Source organism: Schistocerca nitens, chromosome 6 (assembly GCF_023898315.1).
Source record: "Schistocerca nitens isolate TAMUIC-IGC-003100 chromosome 6, iqSchNite1.1, whole genome shotgun sequence".
In the NCBI taxonomy this organism is placed as follows: domain Eukaryota; kingdom Metazoa; phylum Arthropoda; class Insecta; order Orthoptera; family Acrididae; genus Schistocerca; species Schistocerca nitens.
Genome location: NC_064619.1, coordinates 492,296,413 through 492,313,651, shown reverse-complemented (window position 1 = coordinate 492,313,651; position 17,239 = coordinate 492,296,413). Strand labels below are relative to the sequence as shown.

Genomic DNA, 17,239 nt, shown 5'->3' with positions numbered 1-17,239 from the left:
GTGCTTGCTTAGGAACTAGTGATTGTGTAACTTTAGCTGTTGGATAATACTATTTAGTAATAACTATTTGTAATAACTGTAACTAATGTTGTGGTGAAGTATAGAAAGTAGAATTGATGGGAATTTTTAATGTAAGGATGGAAGAGGAAAAGATGGTGAGGGGTAAAGATCATATCACTGGTGGGTTGAAAGTATAGCTTACAATTTGAAATGTTGCTCTCAGGGGTTGTAATGTCTCTTGCAGCGGTCTCTCCGCGATATTTTCAGAAATTTTATAAATTATATAACTCAGTACATATCTCGAAATATCTCTTCTTATCTTACCCATTATCAATGCAAAGTAGTTTCAAGACCAATTATTCCTTGGAGCGTCCATTTACTCCATGGAATAGCTTCTCTGCTCTCTATGTTTTCTCTTATGAAAAGAATGGACTGCTTGCCGATTAGTCGTGAAAGAAGGAGGATGTATATGTATGTATTGTTGAGCTAGTCGCCATCTTGATGAGATTCAGTATGAGAAGGAATTTAATACATGAACTAAACTAAAGTAAGTGTGTTCACATATTATTTAACTGATTATTATTGACAGTGTCTGCTTACTACGCTGTGTTGCACGGGATCAGTGGGGAATGTCTGATTTACACTGGACAAACCTGCCGTTTTGTATGCTCAAGATATCCAGTTACTTCAAATAAATAGGCTAACACGGTCTTACCAGCAGATCTCCGGTCTTCCCCATGTGATCACAAAAAGTTAATAATTATTACAAATGTTTCCAGGAGATCGACTGACAATTTTCGTCGCACCGAGACTTCGAAATTGCTTCACTGCCTTCAATTTAATCAGGATAGAACAGTATTGAACTGTGTGAATGTGATAAGCCTGCTTTGTGAATGAAAATTCCCTTAACATACGCATGTTTTTACTATCCTGATCAGTGAAGCTAAATCAGGCCGGTGTGAGAGAGGTTTTTAAATTTTTGATTCCACACAAAAAATATTAAAGGGTGAATGTTATTTTCTGACATTTAACTGAGTGGAGAGTGTAAATTAGTGTCTTAGGCAACAATATTGAATGTGGATATTGTGATTTCTTTTATTAGATGGAGCTCTTAAGATTCCATTGATAGGTCAAACGTGCACTACACAGTGAACGTGATATTTCTGGTAGAAGAGTACAACCTGATGTGATTTAGTTTCTATGCTAGAAATTTACTTGAAAAGCAAAGAAAGCACCATGACAGATTTAAATTGAGCCAAAGCCTTGTTGAGAAGCAGAAGTACATTGAAGTAAAAATGAACCTAAGAAGAGTAATGTCAGAAACATGCAGTTAGGTAAAAAGTATGGTACTAACTACTAAACTTATTAAAACTCACCTTACAAGATGGCTCCAAAAAATTCGTGAAGTATATTAATTAAAATTATTATGTCTTACCTAGATTTATTTTGCGCTCTTTCTGTAAATGTTGCCTTGGGAATGAATTCACTGATACCAATGTTTGTCCTACCTGCAGAATGCCCCCTGGAAATCATTCTTTGGTTTAATGTTTTTAGTAACATTTGTGATTCCACTTGCATCTCCTATACACAAGACGCCTCAGAACACCTCTGCAAGGAAGGCCTGGGCAAATAGGGATTGAACATCATTCGTTAATTCAGATTTGAATTATGTTTTATTAACATTACATAACATAAATCAGCAGACTTAAAAAGGATACCCCCCAAAACCAAAAGATACGCTTACCGATTCCTAAATTAAGAGTACTGCAAGGCAAAGATTTAGGTACGATGAAATTTACCGGATATTCTTTATATTAGTGAGCATTTGAGGGTAAAATTACATAATCTTGACAGTATAGGCTTTAAGTAAAATCGAACACCTCCTAAGAGATTCTAGCAGTGCGTGAAATAATGTACACAAACTAACCAACTAAACCTTAATGGGGTGCATCCAGTGACATTTAAATCAACTTAAAGAATTTTTTAAGGAAAGACATATACAACAACTATAATAAGTAATTTGAAGGTGAAACTTTGTTATGCAATAACCGTAATAAGAAATTTGAAGGTGAAAGCTTTATCAATATTTGGAGCAACCTTCTGTTATTGAAAGTGGTTCGCACCTGGGGGAGAACCCATGACACTCCACAAGAATGCGGCCTGGTAGCCCAAATTAACTGGCTTCAAAACATACAAAAGACTAGCTCCAAAACATACAAAAGACTGTTGTTACAAACACAATGAAATTAACACACAATATACGAGATGGAATCCAAAATTTTTGGGACTGGTCCTGCCATCTGGAAAATAGGTGTAGTAGATCTTCGCACCACTAGGTGGCGAGAGCTGCATATCTGATGACTCAGTGTGTGGAGTGGCATTCAGCTGGGAGGACGTGTTGCGTGTCCACGGTGATTTCTGTAATTCTCTGTGTTTGGTGTGTGGCGTTTTTATAATGGGTCTGCGAACAGAACAGTGCTTGTGTATCAAATTCAGTGTGAATCTCGGGAAAAGTTCTACAGAGACCCTTGCAATGATTCAACAAGTGTTTGGGGGACATAGCATGAGCTGTAAGTGTGTGTTTGAGTGGAAGAGCCTGGGCTCTCCAATACCCAAAAAAGTGAAACAGGTGAAGAGCAACGTCCTTGCTCACCAGGACCTTTTAGGCAAAAAACAACATGATGGTTGTAATCCACCCACCATACTCACCAGATTTGGCACCTTGCGACTTCGCGCTATTTCCAAAACTGAAACTCAAGTTGAAAGGCTGTCGGTTCGACACTCTAGAGAGGATTCAAGAAGCATTGCTGGCAGTGATAAACACCCTCAAAGAACAGGACTTGCAGAAAACGTTTGACCAGTGGCAGACGCACATGCGGATGGGAACTACTTCGAGGGTGATGGTGACCATTAGTCCAAAGGTAAAGTTTTCAATCGATGGCAGTACCAGCCCGAAAATTTTGGATAGCACCTCATAGTGTGGCAACAAGTAGTTGGATCTCACACTTGGGGAATTAGATTTAGGGATTAGCTGCAGTCCTTCCTTCAATACCACTCTGTTGTACCTTATAAGAAAGGACTAGTAAAACAAAGGACAAGTAAAAGGAAATGACAAGTAAAAGGAAATTGGTGGTACCAGGTGATGTAACAGAGAGTTATAGACTGCATCATGTAGGACGGCACTTCCGTGCGTAAGAGGCTGAGCGATAGAGAAATGTGGAGGGGGTGAGGTCTGCACTTGCGTGGCGGCAGAGAGTGGGCAAACAGTCTGTGTTGTCGAACTGTGTTGCTGAGGACAACAGTCAGGTTCATTTGTCTACGGTACACTGTATTATGTATACGTTCAAATCTGTGATGGAAATAATACATTTTAAAACCGATTTTGATCAATTGTCCATGTGAGACAAATCTTACTTCACGTCTTGATGTTTTGTCCACTGCTCCACAGCATATGTCTGTGTGATATCAGAAGCGGTAACAACTAACCCAGCTTTGTGAAAACGTCACATACAATTTTTCTCAAAATGATGATTGTTTAATGATAAGATAATTGAAAATGTTTGTAATAATTGCCATTTATTGTGATTTGGACTAAATAAGTAAAAATCTAACACACAACAAAATTAACTTCAAACTCAAACCAAAATCATTACATTTGCCTGAGAGCTGCTTATACTCCACACACACACACACACACATATCTCAGGAGCAACCTGCACTTCCTTAGTAAGTCATTTTCTAATTTGTGCCTCAAAAATGACAGAGGTTTACTTGTCGAAATATTGGGAGTTTTTGATGAATTTATCCAGCCACATTCTCACGAGTAATTAGAATGTACAACATGCTGGGAAAAGATTAGGTTCTTCTTGGGCAATGTGTTGAAGATTATAGTGTGAATACATCATAAGCTACAAATTCGTAATGAATAAAGGCTAGGAAGTTCTGAAATACTATAATTGCAATTGATACATTAACAGACATTTTTTAAATTGTAACTATTTAAAAACAAGAAACAGTTATCACCTCTCTGTCAAAGTTTTCTTTCTGAAACTTTTTCAGAATGCTGCAAACAGTGTGCCCATGCTGAAGAGGAATGTCATCTATTGCTTCGTACACAGTGTCTGTTATCGTGAATGTTTTGTTTTTTACCTGAGAAAGCTTTAAACCTGTGTCCAGATTAATTCTTTCAGATTATACTGGCAGTGATATGTGTGTAAACGCAAAACTATGTGACCACATTCACATGCAACAAGGTTCAGTTTGTACGTTCTGTTATCTGAGTTCGGTACTAGCCAAGTTTATAATGTGCGAAATATTTTTATTTTTTAGACAGTGAACAATATTTGCTTTCCTGGTGCTTGTAAGTGATGTTTTCTCTGTAACAGCAGAATGATTATTGGCATGGTAATTACAATGACCAACACCCATGCAAGGTATGGCAAGAATTGTTCAGTGAACTATTTCTTGAAAGTGACAGCGTTTATTTTTGAGGGATAGATGCTGCTGTTTTTCTTACAACTTAATACAAGTTTACTCTTGGCAACAAAACAAGGAGGAGGGCCAGCATGTGAAATAATTATCCCAGAACCTTTTTCTGTGGCAATTTTAAACCACCTGTACCATCCCTCATTTTCCAGCAGTATTCATGGACTGATTCTGATTCACCTATGTTTTATCAAGAACTAGCTCCTTTTCTTATATCATTATCTTTAAAAGTGATGTGGTTCGTGCTGCAACCCTGTCAATTCTTTCAATTAAAAACCCTCTCTTTAATATATTTGAAAGCAATGTCATTTAAAAAATTATTTGCACGACGAAGCGTTACCTTTGAAAACAGATTGCTCATGAATAATTGTAATAAGTTTTTGTGATAGCAGGCAAGAGTGCTGTGGGGGGAGGAGGGAAACCAGGAGGTGGGGGGGGGGGGGGTTATGACTTGTAAGTAGTCATAAAAAAGTTTAACTTGCGATACTGGTAAAAACCTTGTACCAACATTTAAATCATTTTCTTGAAAAAAAAGGACCTGACACTACATTTTTTTGCTTTCCCTGAGAGCCAAGAGAGGGCCATCACCCCCCCCCCCCCCCCTTTCCCTCTTGCCCCCAGGTATGGGCAACCTTGTTAGCGGTTATTCCCTACTTATCTGCTAACAAGGAATATCCGCTAACAAGGTTGCCCATACCTGGGGGCAAGAGGGAAAGGGGGGGGGGGGGGGTGATGGCCCTCCCTTGGCTCTCAGGGAAAGCAAGAAAATGTAGTGTCAGGTCCTTTTCTTTCAAGAAAATGATTTAAATGTTGGTACAAGTTTTTTACCAGTATCGCAAGTTAAACTTTTTTATGACTACTTACAAGTCATAACCCCCCCCCCCCCCCTCCTGGTTTCCCTCCTCCCCCCACAGCACTCTTGCCTGCTATCACAAAAACTTGTTAAAATTATACATGAGCAATCTGTTATATACAATTTAAACATGGAGCTCTTTAAAATAATGCTGTCAAAACCATTCTTTCGTGTTACAGCTTTCTTGTGACTCTGATGCTTTCCAGATTATATGAAAATAAATTTTCCTGAGATTTCCACGGCTCTGACATGTTTACCATTTTCTGCACAGTTCTCTTGCCAAAATGTGCTTCTGCAGTTTGTTCTTTAGTCTTCAAAATGTCAAAAATAGGAACTTTGGATTCCGTTTCACACTTTAAAAAGTTGTAAAGGCAGTACATAAACCTCCTCACCTGCTTGTGAAGCATCTACATCTAAATCCACATGATTACTCTGCTGTAGATAGTTAATTGTCTGGCAGAGGACTCATTGAACCACCTTCAAGCTATTTCTCTACTATTCCATTCTTGAACAGTGTGAGGGGAAAGATGATCACTTAAATCTTTCTGGGCAAGTGTGATGGATTGGTATATTATTATTTGACTTTGTGCCTGCCGGTTTGACGGCCCTGGGTGTTGCCAGTGGTCGTTGGCAGTGCGCATGTTTTTCTGTGAGAAGTTGGGGGTTACCCCCTCCTTCACATCTCCTTTTACGATTGTCTTGCTCATTGCCATTTCTACTCGGTGAGTAAGTAGATCGTGAATAAGGGTTTCCTTCTGCATGGTTAGGATGCCAGTTATTGATACTCGGTTGCTGGTTATGCCCCGCCTGTCTTTTATTGTACGCTTCACCATTTGGAAAGTCCTTATTCTTCGCGAACCCATTCTTTCGGGGGCTGTTACTATTCGACTGTCGTGATTTATTGTTGTTTTGATTGCTCCTCACTTTGCCATATTCGTTTTGACATGCATCTTCTTGGATTAAATCAAAGAATGTAATGTTGGCATAAATTCTTTTAAGTCTGTGTCTGGGACATGTACGAGTTTTTCTCAGTTGGCAGTGGGTAGTTTTCCTTTAAGAATTCTCAGTACATCTCTTGCCAACATCAGTTCATCCCAGTAGTGTTTCTTAATGAGATATCTCTCAAATTACTTTTGTAAATTCCCTTACGGGGGTTGAACAGTTTGGGATTGTAGACCTGTTTTCTTAAACATTCTTGTACAGATTGGGACCAGAACCTTGCAAGAAATTTGTTTTCAAAATCAGAAAAGCATGCACACTGTTGGGCTGTTTCTAGTGTCCACAGAGCTGCATCTCCTGTTATGAAGGATGTGAAAACTGAATCTTTTGCCTTTCTCCATGAGGGAGACAAAATGTTTTTAAAATTTTTTAGAAAGATGACAGGATGCACAATCTTTTTCTCATCATTGTATATCTGAAACTGTCTATGTTTTATCAATGATTCCTCATGTTTTACTTGGGCAATGGTTGGTAATACGCGTGAATCCGGGACACCAACAATGCCAGAAAAAGTCGGTGGAGTCTGGCTTGGCTTACTCTTGCAGACAAATTTATCGTCACGGCATATATTAACTGGAAAGTTGCTGTATTGCTCTTTTTTTCTCTGACATACCTTGATTCTCGTGTTGCTCTCCGGCAACACGTGATGTGATGGGCAGGTCAATTTGGAACCGGCCCACTGCCTCAGAGATACGCTTGTCAGTGTGTTGGTCTAAGTTTTGTGTGAGATCATCAACTGTCCGGCTGAAAACCTTTACTTGACCCTTGAGCACGGCATGGGCATTGTCTAGCTTATTTACTCTGTTGTCAAGTTCATTGATTTTTTCTGGAACATCTTTGTTTTGTTCTACAAGTTCCAAAACTTGTTGTTTTATCACATCCATCTCTTTCATTAGATGTGAGATGATAGCCTTACCTTGTTCTTCTAAAAGGTCGTTTAATTTCTGAACAAGAAGGGCATCACGCTCTTTCTCTCTTTCCCCCTAGCCAGGGCTAGGGAGAAAAGAGCTTTGGCTTGTACCTTTACCTTTTCCCTTTCCTCACATTCATTATGTTCTGATTGTAACACATCTCTTACCTGACGTAAAAGTGCTTGTTCACATTGTATTCGTTCTTGCCTGTCTTTTCCTTGCGTTGTCTGTCCTGGATATCTCATTGTGCTAACAAAACTGCAAGAAAATCAGGACTAGGAACTGCTGCTACTGATGCACCATCAGCTGATGCTGTGACATCAGTCTTCGATTCTGGCCTAATCTCATGAACATGTGTGCTCAGTTGAGCTTGTTAGGTATTTTCAGTAAAATTGTGAAGTATTGGTCTCAGTTCTGGTTCCCTATGAGGAATTTGCGAATGGGTATTGGAACTTGCGGACATTATCATCCATTTCTGTCTCAGATATAGTCTCTCTCTCAGTACATTTCTCCCTACAATGGCCTCCCCATGCGCATTCTATGACATTATACACAAGACACACACAAAAACACAAGAAATATAACAAACCTTAAGTGACATTGTTATGTAAGCCTATCATTAACTAAAATCTTTCAAATTTACTCAAAACTTGACTCTGTACATGAATTGTGCTAGTTCACCTATACAGAACTTTCTGCTACTGCAGTGCAAGTTTTAGCTATACTGAATTGTTAATTATCAAAAACACTGCAAAATTATCTTGTGATCAATGCTCTAAAGTTACTTTTGTGCACACTTCACTTTACATTACTCTATGCTAAACCTGGCAAGCAAATTCGTATGAAATATGCACTGCACTAAACTATCTCAAATTCAACACTATCATTCACTGCTTTTGGTAAATGAATCGTTTTGACTTCACTGCAAAAATATGCAAGTATAAATTCACTAAAATATGTAGAAAATTTAAAATTTTTCACTGTGGGGTTGCCCGGCCCCCTGCTCATTTATGTCTTCATTGCGCACCAGCTGGCAGCACTTGTATCTGCACTCTTATCTTTTGTGGTTTTTGGTTTATTGTTTTAGTTATTTGTATTTTTATCAAAGCTGTAGCCCAAGGATCAGTTACTGCAGCCACTTCTGACATATAGATAGGTTGCTTGTAGGATTTTGATGGGAATGGTACATGAAACAGTTTATTTTGACACTAGTGAAATATGTATGACCTGGAATTTCTGCATACACAAAATATACACTTACACATAAGTTTTAGTTTGAGAGTTTGAGTTAAACCAAAAACTTAATACAGCTATATATCTGTTTGCACATCTATTCGGGTAGATTTATGTAACTGGTTTGAGCTGCACGCTTCGGGCTCCAGTTGTGATGGCGCTTTATGTAACTCCACAACGGGTATATATACAGGGTGTACATAAAGTCCGGGAACACTTTCAATTATTTATTGCAGAAGAACTAGACATTGTACAGGTGTTGTACACACTGCATTTTGAAGAGAAACCCTGACAGTTTTTTTTTTTTTTTAATACTAACATTCGATATACAAACCGTGAGTGACCCCACAGATGTCAATACGGTAATCAAATTCTTGCCGTATCTGTCCCAACGTGACATCGTCGACTGTGGCAGTGCTTCCCCCGTTCTCTCCTGGAGCTCTGCTACATCACATGGTAGAGGCGGTACATACACCAGATTTTTAATGTGTCCCCACAGAAAAGTCACATGGAGTGAGATCTGGTAATCGGGGAGACCATTTCATCAAACAGCTGTCCACTTCTGTAGCATGGCTGTCATGTTTCTGACTATCGGCAAATTACCAAACTACGCTGTCGCGGTATACATGAAAACAAAACTTTCAGGGTTTGTCTTCAAAATGACATATGTATGATATCAGCACAATGTTTGGCTCTTGTGCAATAAATAATTGAAAGTGTTCCTGGACTTTATGTACACCCTGTCTGTAAATCGGTGGTTCGTGCCCCACATTCCACATTTTGGTCGCCATTGTGGTGGTGCTTTATGTATTGGTTTTTATATCTTATGAAAAGTTGAAGTTAATGTTATTGTGCCTGCTTCACAACTGGAAAATTATTTACACCATGGTGTTTCTATATTAAAAGATGCCACCACAAACATATTACAATGTACTACTCAAAATAATGAGTACATTGCAACACAAAATAAGAAATCAAAAGAAAAAGTGAAAAACTGACAGCTCACGGCTTTCTATTATTTTAGTTTTACGAGCCACTAACTCTGTATCAGAAATGAAAACTTTATAATGTGTACGGCTTAAGCAATATGCAAACAAAATTCCAGATACATGACTGTATTTGTTGCTAAAATTGATTTTTGTTAATTATTTTTACTTTTGTGAAAATGCAAGGCTAAGGAGATACTTGCGATTTCATTATCTGAGGATCGAAAAAATTTACTGAACTCAGTTTACTCAAATATGATTCAATATTGAAAATATTGATTACTTTTATTGTTGCAAAGGAAGAACCACTAATCAAGAAAAATCTCCTACATTTCCATTTATTTTTCCTTGTCAAACTTAGAGAATATTAATATTATGACTCTTGGCCGTTATCATTTAGAACAATGACGCTGACCTCTGCTCCCCTATAAAATTTGCATAAAGAAATTAATTTTGCCACTTCATGAATATAGGAGCTGGTGCATATAAAAATGGACAACACTTTTAAGTAATTATATTTAGGCTAAATATTACATGAAACTTACTGGTTTTTATGCCTCGTAACAAAATGGCTTCTTAAACAGATTGCAGTTACATTCACAGATCGTATTAATTGATTACCGAGTTTTTGTTATTTTTCTGAGAAGAGATAAATATTTATATCTTTGAAAGTTCACACAATAACATACTTAATTACGATATCGGTTTTGGTATATTTGCGAAGTTATTTAACATCATTTTTATCACACATTATGTGGCTTACTGCCACACAAGCTCTTGATTTCTCTTATTTTATTATGATGATCATTCTTCCTTAGGTGCCAACGAAATTTTCCACACTCTGAAGAGAAAGTAGGTGACTGAAATTTCAGTAGAAGCTCCTGCCACAACGAAAAACGTCTTTGTTTTGATAACCGCCACTCCTAATTGTGTGTCACATCCATGGTACTCTCTCTCCTATTTTGCGATAATCTAAAACTAGCTGCTTTTCTTTGAACTTTTTAGATATCCTCAATCAGTTCTATCTTATGTGGATCCCACACTGGATAGCAATACTCCAGAAGAGGGTGGACAAGCGCATTTTAAGTAGTCTCTTTAATTGAACTGTTGCATTTTCTGAGAGTTCTGCCAATTAATCACAGTTTATGGTTTTCTCTCCCCACAGCAGTATCCGTGTGATGGTTGCCGTTTTAAGTTATTCATAGTAGTAATCCCTAAGTATTTAGTTGAATTTACAGCCTTTAGATCTGTGTGTTTTATCACGTAACTGAAATTTAGTAGATTCTTTTTAGTATTTGTGTGGTTACTTCCCACTTCTCATTATTTAGAGTCAACTGCCACTTTTTCCACTATACAGATATCTTGTCTAAATCGTTTTGCAATGTGTTTTGATCATAGATGAGGGTAAATCACAGCATCATTTGCAAACAGTCTGAGGGCTCTCATATTATCTCCTAAATGGTGTATGCAGATCAGGAACAGCAATTTTCCTGTAGCACTTCCTTGGGGAACACCAGATATCACTTCTGTTTAACTTTGATTGTTCATCGATTCCTACATATTGTGACGTTTATGACAGGAAATTGCGAATCCAGTCACACAACTTAGACAATATTTCTTAGGCATGCAATTTGATTAGAAGTCACTAGTGTGGAACTTCACGTTTATTGCTGTCACTTGACAGTTTTATTGAAGATCACACTAAAACGTTTATAGATATACATTCACAGCTACACTGCTACAAGAAAGCAACATCAACAGCTGAATGAATAATTATGTTTTTCTGTGAATGAAACTGCTTTGGCAACAGTGCAGCTTGTAGGAGAAATTCTCACAGTCTTATTTGTAACTCACAATTAGCTGCTCGGAGAGAGAATGAATCTGGTTGGCTGCAGAACTGCTGCAAATTGGGCCGCCTTCCTATATGATGTGAACTGTACAGTAAGTTAATGTAAGCTTTCTTCAGTTACAAGAAGTAGAAATTTGTTTGGTAGCAAGACCCGTGCTACCAGTCTTTAATTAGACAGTGCCTTTAATACGTAGAGGACCCAGACTCGACCTACCCATAAGGCTGGCCACAAAAACACAGATGGAGCATTGCATATCACACTTAACTTTACACTGTTCACAACAGCAAAATTTACTGAGTGTTGGATTGTATGCTCTTTCCACTTGTCTCACCAAAGGACAAACCCAGTAAACAGCAAATATGTCATTAGAAGGAAGTTTTACCATTGGAAGCTGACCCTCGTCAAACAAATCAAATGATTTAAATAGCAAGATGATAATTATCATGTATCCTCTTCTCTCAGAAGTCCACCCAGTTAACTAGTATTACCCAAGTTAGTGCACCTTGCCAGACACTTGGCTTGTATAATGTGTCGTAGCTGCAGTTACAACAGTGCTGCTGCACTGCTAACAGTAAGCACCAACTTCAAGCTCCTCATTGTGTTTGGCAGAGAGATACAAACGTGCAGCTTGTGGTCCCATGGCATCATGGAAAGTAGAACTTGGTGCAGACAGTAGTTTGCAGTACCAGTGCAAAAGGTTCCTCTTCCACACACAAAGGCTAAAGAGCTACTAATAATTCCCCTAACTTTATTGCAGGCCTGTAGCAATCCGCGAGGCAGAAACTGTCTGCGGTTCCCTCGGCATCTGTTGTTCGACTGTTTCTTCTGCCTAACATGACAATCGTCAGCAAGGTGGCCTGACTGTCAACAGTGATATCAGACAGAGAAGAGGTGCAGCACACAAGAGCACTACTCACCAAACGAATCAGTTCCCCAGTTATTTTAAATGGAAGGGTGGCTGCCCCACAGAGGCATGCTACATCACCTTCCTCCACCTGACCCTGAATGCACAGTTCATAATGTAGCTGTTCCTTTTTCAAACATACAACTCCCCTCACCAGTCGAGATGCCATCTTGCCTCCAAGTGCACTTGAAAACCGCAGTACGAGTAGAGTCTGACAAAACAATTATTTTACTACAATTGACTAACAGTGCCAAATAGGTAACAAAAAATTGTCAATCACAAGCCCTATAACCAAAAGTATCCACGCTCTGTTGTCAGTTATGAGAAGCCGCAATATGTCTCTACAGTGAAGAGTAAAGAAGGTGTGGGCAAATAGGGACTGAACGTCATTCATTAATGCACATTTGAGTTGCAATTTACTATGATTACAAAATTCCACACAATTCACCAAACTTAAAAGGATGGCCCCAAAACCCCAAAGGGTATAGTTACCAATTTCTAAATTAAGATCACTACAAGGCAAAGATTTAAGTATTATGAAACTTAGCAAGTATTCTTTACACAAGTGAGCATTTGAAAGTAAAATTTCATAATCTTAACAGTATAGGCTTTAAGTATAAGAAAGAGTTTAAGAATAAGGAAAAACAAGTAAAAGGAAATTCCTGGTCCCAGGTGGTATAACAAAGAGCCATAATAAGGTAATGTTTTCTTTCCTCATTTACAAGAAGCAGAAATTTTTTTGGTTGCAAAACCTGCACTGCCAGTCTTAAGTAGGGAATTCCATTAATACTAAGAAAGCCCAGGATTAGCCACTCCATAAGACAGGTTGCAAGAACTCAGATGGATCTTTAAAAGTCACAGCAAATTTTATGCTGTTCACAACAGCAAATTTACTGAATGTCAGTTTGTACACCATTATCCACTTGTCTCACCAAAAGAGCAACATAATATACCAGCAAGCATGTAATTAGAAGGAAGATTTGCCATGGGAGGCTGAAACTGGTCAAACAAACCAAATGATTTATATAGCGAGATGATAATTATAGTGTATTGGGTTCTCTCAGAGATTGACCCAGTAAATGAGCATTATTGAAGATAGCACACCTTGTAAGACACTTGGCTGGTATAACGTGCCGTAATTGCAGTTACAACAGTGCTGCTGCTCTGTTAAATGCAAGCAACACTGGGTATTGATGGAGAGATGTTAATATGAAGCTTGATGCAGCCCACATACCCACCGTTGAAAGCACAGCCAATAATCCTTGACTGCCAGGTGTTCTGCATTCCCAACGAATTTTCCAGCTAAGAACCACCTGCCTTCTCGACGGACTGTCGAGAGAGAGAGAGAGAGAGAGAGAGAGAGAGAGAGTGCCACCCTTGGATGCCCTCTAGGCAAAGATAAGCACACACGAAAGCCTGTCAGAGTAGTTCGATTCCCGACACAGCTACATATATCAAATTTCTGCACCTTCAACTTAATTTTTGTTGTGATGGAAATAGAAGAAGTCAGATGGAAGTAAGTCTGTTGAGTATGACGGGCAGGGAAAAACTATCTAGATGAATATTGTACATCATATAAACGTTAATGAATATTTTACACCATATGTAGTTGTGCATTGTCATGGTCGACTATCAAGTTGTTCATATGCCTCTTCTGTGGGCCTTTTCTCCTCAAGTCCTATCTCAAACATCTTGGAACATTGAAGTGGAATTCTTTATTGACTCTCTGACAGTGAGGGACAATTCTGTTGTGAACGATCCTGCCATATGGAGGGTGGGGCTATTAAATCTGTTTTGGAAAATAGATGGAAAACTACACATCGGGGCACAAAAAGGTTCGTAATAACTGTAGTTTGTCTTGAAGGGGGACATACAGTACCACTACACTTAACCCCCCCCCTTCCCCTCCCCTGCCCCACCCACAAGGGGTTGGAGAGAGAGGTCATCTTTCAAATATTCAATAGAAACCCCCAGTTTTTGTTGGGGAGTTTGATTCTCCAAGAAAAAATACATAACTTCTGTATGAAACAAATTTATGATTGCTTGATAGATGGTGCTGTAATCAACATATGTTACAATCTGATGAAATATGATAGTATCTCAGGAAATTACCCAACAGATTAGGATCCCAGGAGGGTAGAAGGACAGTATTCTTACATTTTGCAATGCAACACTGTGTTTTATAACAAGCCACATTGATTATCCAAACCATACTACATTATGGTGTCCACATTAACGGTGTAATTATCCTCACAGATGGCGCTAAAGTGGAAAGCTTTTGGAACAGGTCATTGGTTTGTATATCAGTGAAATAACAACTACATTCAGCGTTACCCAGGTAAAATGACATGGATGTAGTAGTGTTTTGTTCCCTTTGGAGTCCTTTCTTATTATGAATCCCCTTGCCTCTCTTTATTGGGGAGCCTGTTTTAGTGATGTCTTGCCTCTAACTGTTGAGGTACTTGCTTTAGGTGAGTCCTCTCACCATTGCGGTGCCTGTTTTAGGTGGATGCCTTTGTCTCTCACCATCAGGGTGCTTGACTTAGCTGTGTTCCTTTGGCTATATTTGCAGGGATTGTTGGTACTTCATGTAACATTTCTCTTTTAGCATTCCCCAAAGGAAAGAAATGAAGAGGCGTCAAATCAGGTGAATGCGCAGGCCACTGTAGAGTACTTCATCTTCCAGTCATTGACCAGGATAGTTATAACTGTACCACTACTATTGTAATTTAGTAAACTTTTACCTAATTAACAGAAACCTTGTCTCTCTGTTGCCACATATAACCCTCGTACTAAAATTTAGTTTAGTTTCCAAATAAAGTACATTATGAGAGGATAGTATGGTTAATAGGAAAAGCTAATCGGTAGAGTTACTCTTATTACAGGATTTAACTTGTGCTGTGTCTACTGTATAGGTAAATCAGACTATTCACTTCTTTTCCTAAGATCTTACCCAGCGGTTAGATAGAAACGTCATATGAATAATATTATATTGAAGCTAGAACAACTCAGTTCCAAGTTCATTTGGTGGTTTAAAACATGTACTAATGGTCGGCAGCCAATTCAAGCAATGAAGCAGTGAATTAGTGGAAAAGCAGAAGTATGAATTTTGCCTACTTTCTTGCTACTGTTTAATTTGGTTCTTCAAATAAATATTATTCTACATAAACAGTGTTGGACTACGCCCTTTTACATTATGTCTTCAAAAGAGAAAAAGCCCAGTAGATAACTTCAAGGGTGCAAAAAAAATTCGGTCTTGGGGGGGGGGGGACACACCTTTAGAAAAGCACTTTTCATAATCAACTTAAATACTAAAACACTTAGATACTAAAGCATACACTTTTTATACTGAACATTTCACTTCAAGAAAACCTCTTTCTTCTTGGAATTTACTTAACAAAGGCTATTGCTCTTTGAACTAACTCTGTATATTCATTTAACAGATTCTAACTTGGCTTCACTCTGATTGAATTGTATGTAAGCAACTTTTACTCTAACACTTTGCGCTAGTTAAGAAAACTTTCTCATTATTTACACAAAAGCAATTTAAATGGTGCCTTTTTATATTAACTTGTCACTTCATAAGTCTGTAAAACAGGATACTCAGATTAATCAAACACCAGGAAGGAACCCTGTATAGGTGTGTGATTAGGATGAAATAACAGGGTGGACCAGTTTCCTTAAAGTTCAAGAATGATTATTAAAACACAGTTCAAATTAATGGTTCACACTGTACGAAAGTAAAACACAAAAAAATATTATCTTGTGGCTATAGACTTGGATCAGCAAACAGTTATGATGGTTACACTACCCACAGTACGACCTGCAAGTAGCTTGCTGTATGGGCTCAATTTCTCTTCTTGGTATTGTTCAGTTTTATATACAGTAGTCCAACAACTCGCAGGTATGCTGTAAGCCGTTTGCAGTCTTCATCTGAGACAAGTTTGTGCAAATATGCAGGCAAAGCTTCTCCTACTCCACAAGGATATTGCCTCAATCACTGCTGTGTACAAACTGTGTGACTTACTTCCCACACTTGTTCTAGGTAGCATGCCAATCACCCTTGCCACCTTTTCCACTTCTCAGAGCCACTTTAGTTTCAAACAATAACACACTGGCTTTTACATAACACCTATTTCTTACATTGTTCCTAAGCATGACCCTTTCTTAGGTTTGTAAAATTTACATCAACATGAACAGTTAATACTCTCAAATATTTTTAAATACAAAATGTCATCAGAAAATTATTTAACATGATAAACAATTTGCATAGTATTCTACATACATTACTCACATACAATGCAAAGAGCTTTAACCTCCAGTATAGCACACTTTACTTTACATATACAGAATATATATATATATATATATATATATATATATATATATATATATATATATATATATATATATATATAACAGAGGGAAACATTCCACGTGGAAAAAATATATCTAAAAAGAAAGATGATGAGACTTACCAAACAAAAGCGCTGGCAGGTCGATAGACACACAAACAAACACAAATATACACACAAAATTCAAGCTTTCGCAACAAACTGTTGCCTCATCAGGAAAGAGGGAAGGAGAGGGAAAGACGAAAGGATGTGGGTTTTAAGGGAGAGGGTAAGGAGTCATTCCAATCCCGGGAGCGGAAAGACTTACCTTAGGGGGAAAAAAGGACAGGTATACACTCGCACACACACACATATCCATCAACACATACAGACACAAGCAGACATATTTAAAGACCAAATTAAATATGTCTGCTTGTGTCTGTATGTGTTGATGGATATGTGTGTGTGTGCGAGTGTATACCTGTCCTTTTTTCCCCCTAAGGTAAGTCTTTCCGCTCCCGGGATTGGAATGACTCCTTACCCTCTCCCTTAAAACCCACATCCTTTCGTCTTTCCCTCTCCTTCCCTCTTTCCTGATGAGGCAACAGTTTGTTGCGAAAGCTTGAATTTTGTGTGTATATTTGTGTTTGTTTGTGTGTCTATCGACCTGCCAGCGCTTTTGTT

General features: G+C 38.3%; 2 protein-coding genes across 3 annotated transcripts in view; one reads left to right on the top strand and one right to left on the bottom strand.

Annotated features, from left to right (window-relative positions):
• The window catches only part of LOC126262553 (uncharacterized), a 371,380-nt gene that overhangs the window by 255,553 nt on the left and 98,588 nt on the right, over positions 1-17,239 (bottom strand). The gene's annotated exons all lie outside the window — the stretch shown is intronic.
• The window catches only part of LOC126262550 (tRNA (adenine(37)-N6)-methyltransferase), a 104,455-nt gene that overhangs the window by 59,722 nt on the left and 27,494 nt on the right, over positions 1-17,239 (top strand). The window lies entirely within an intron of this gene.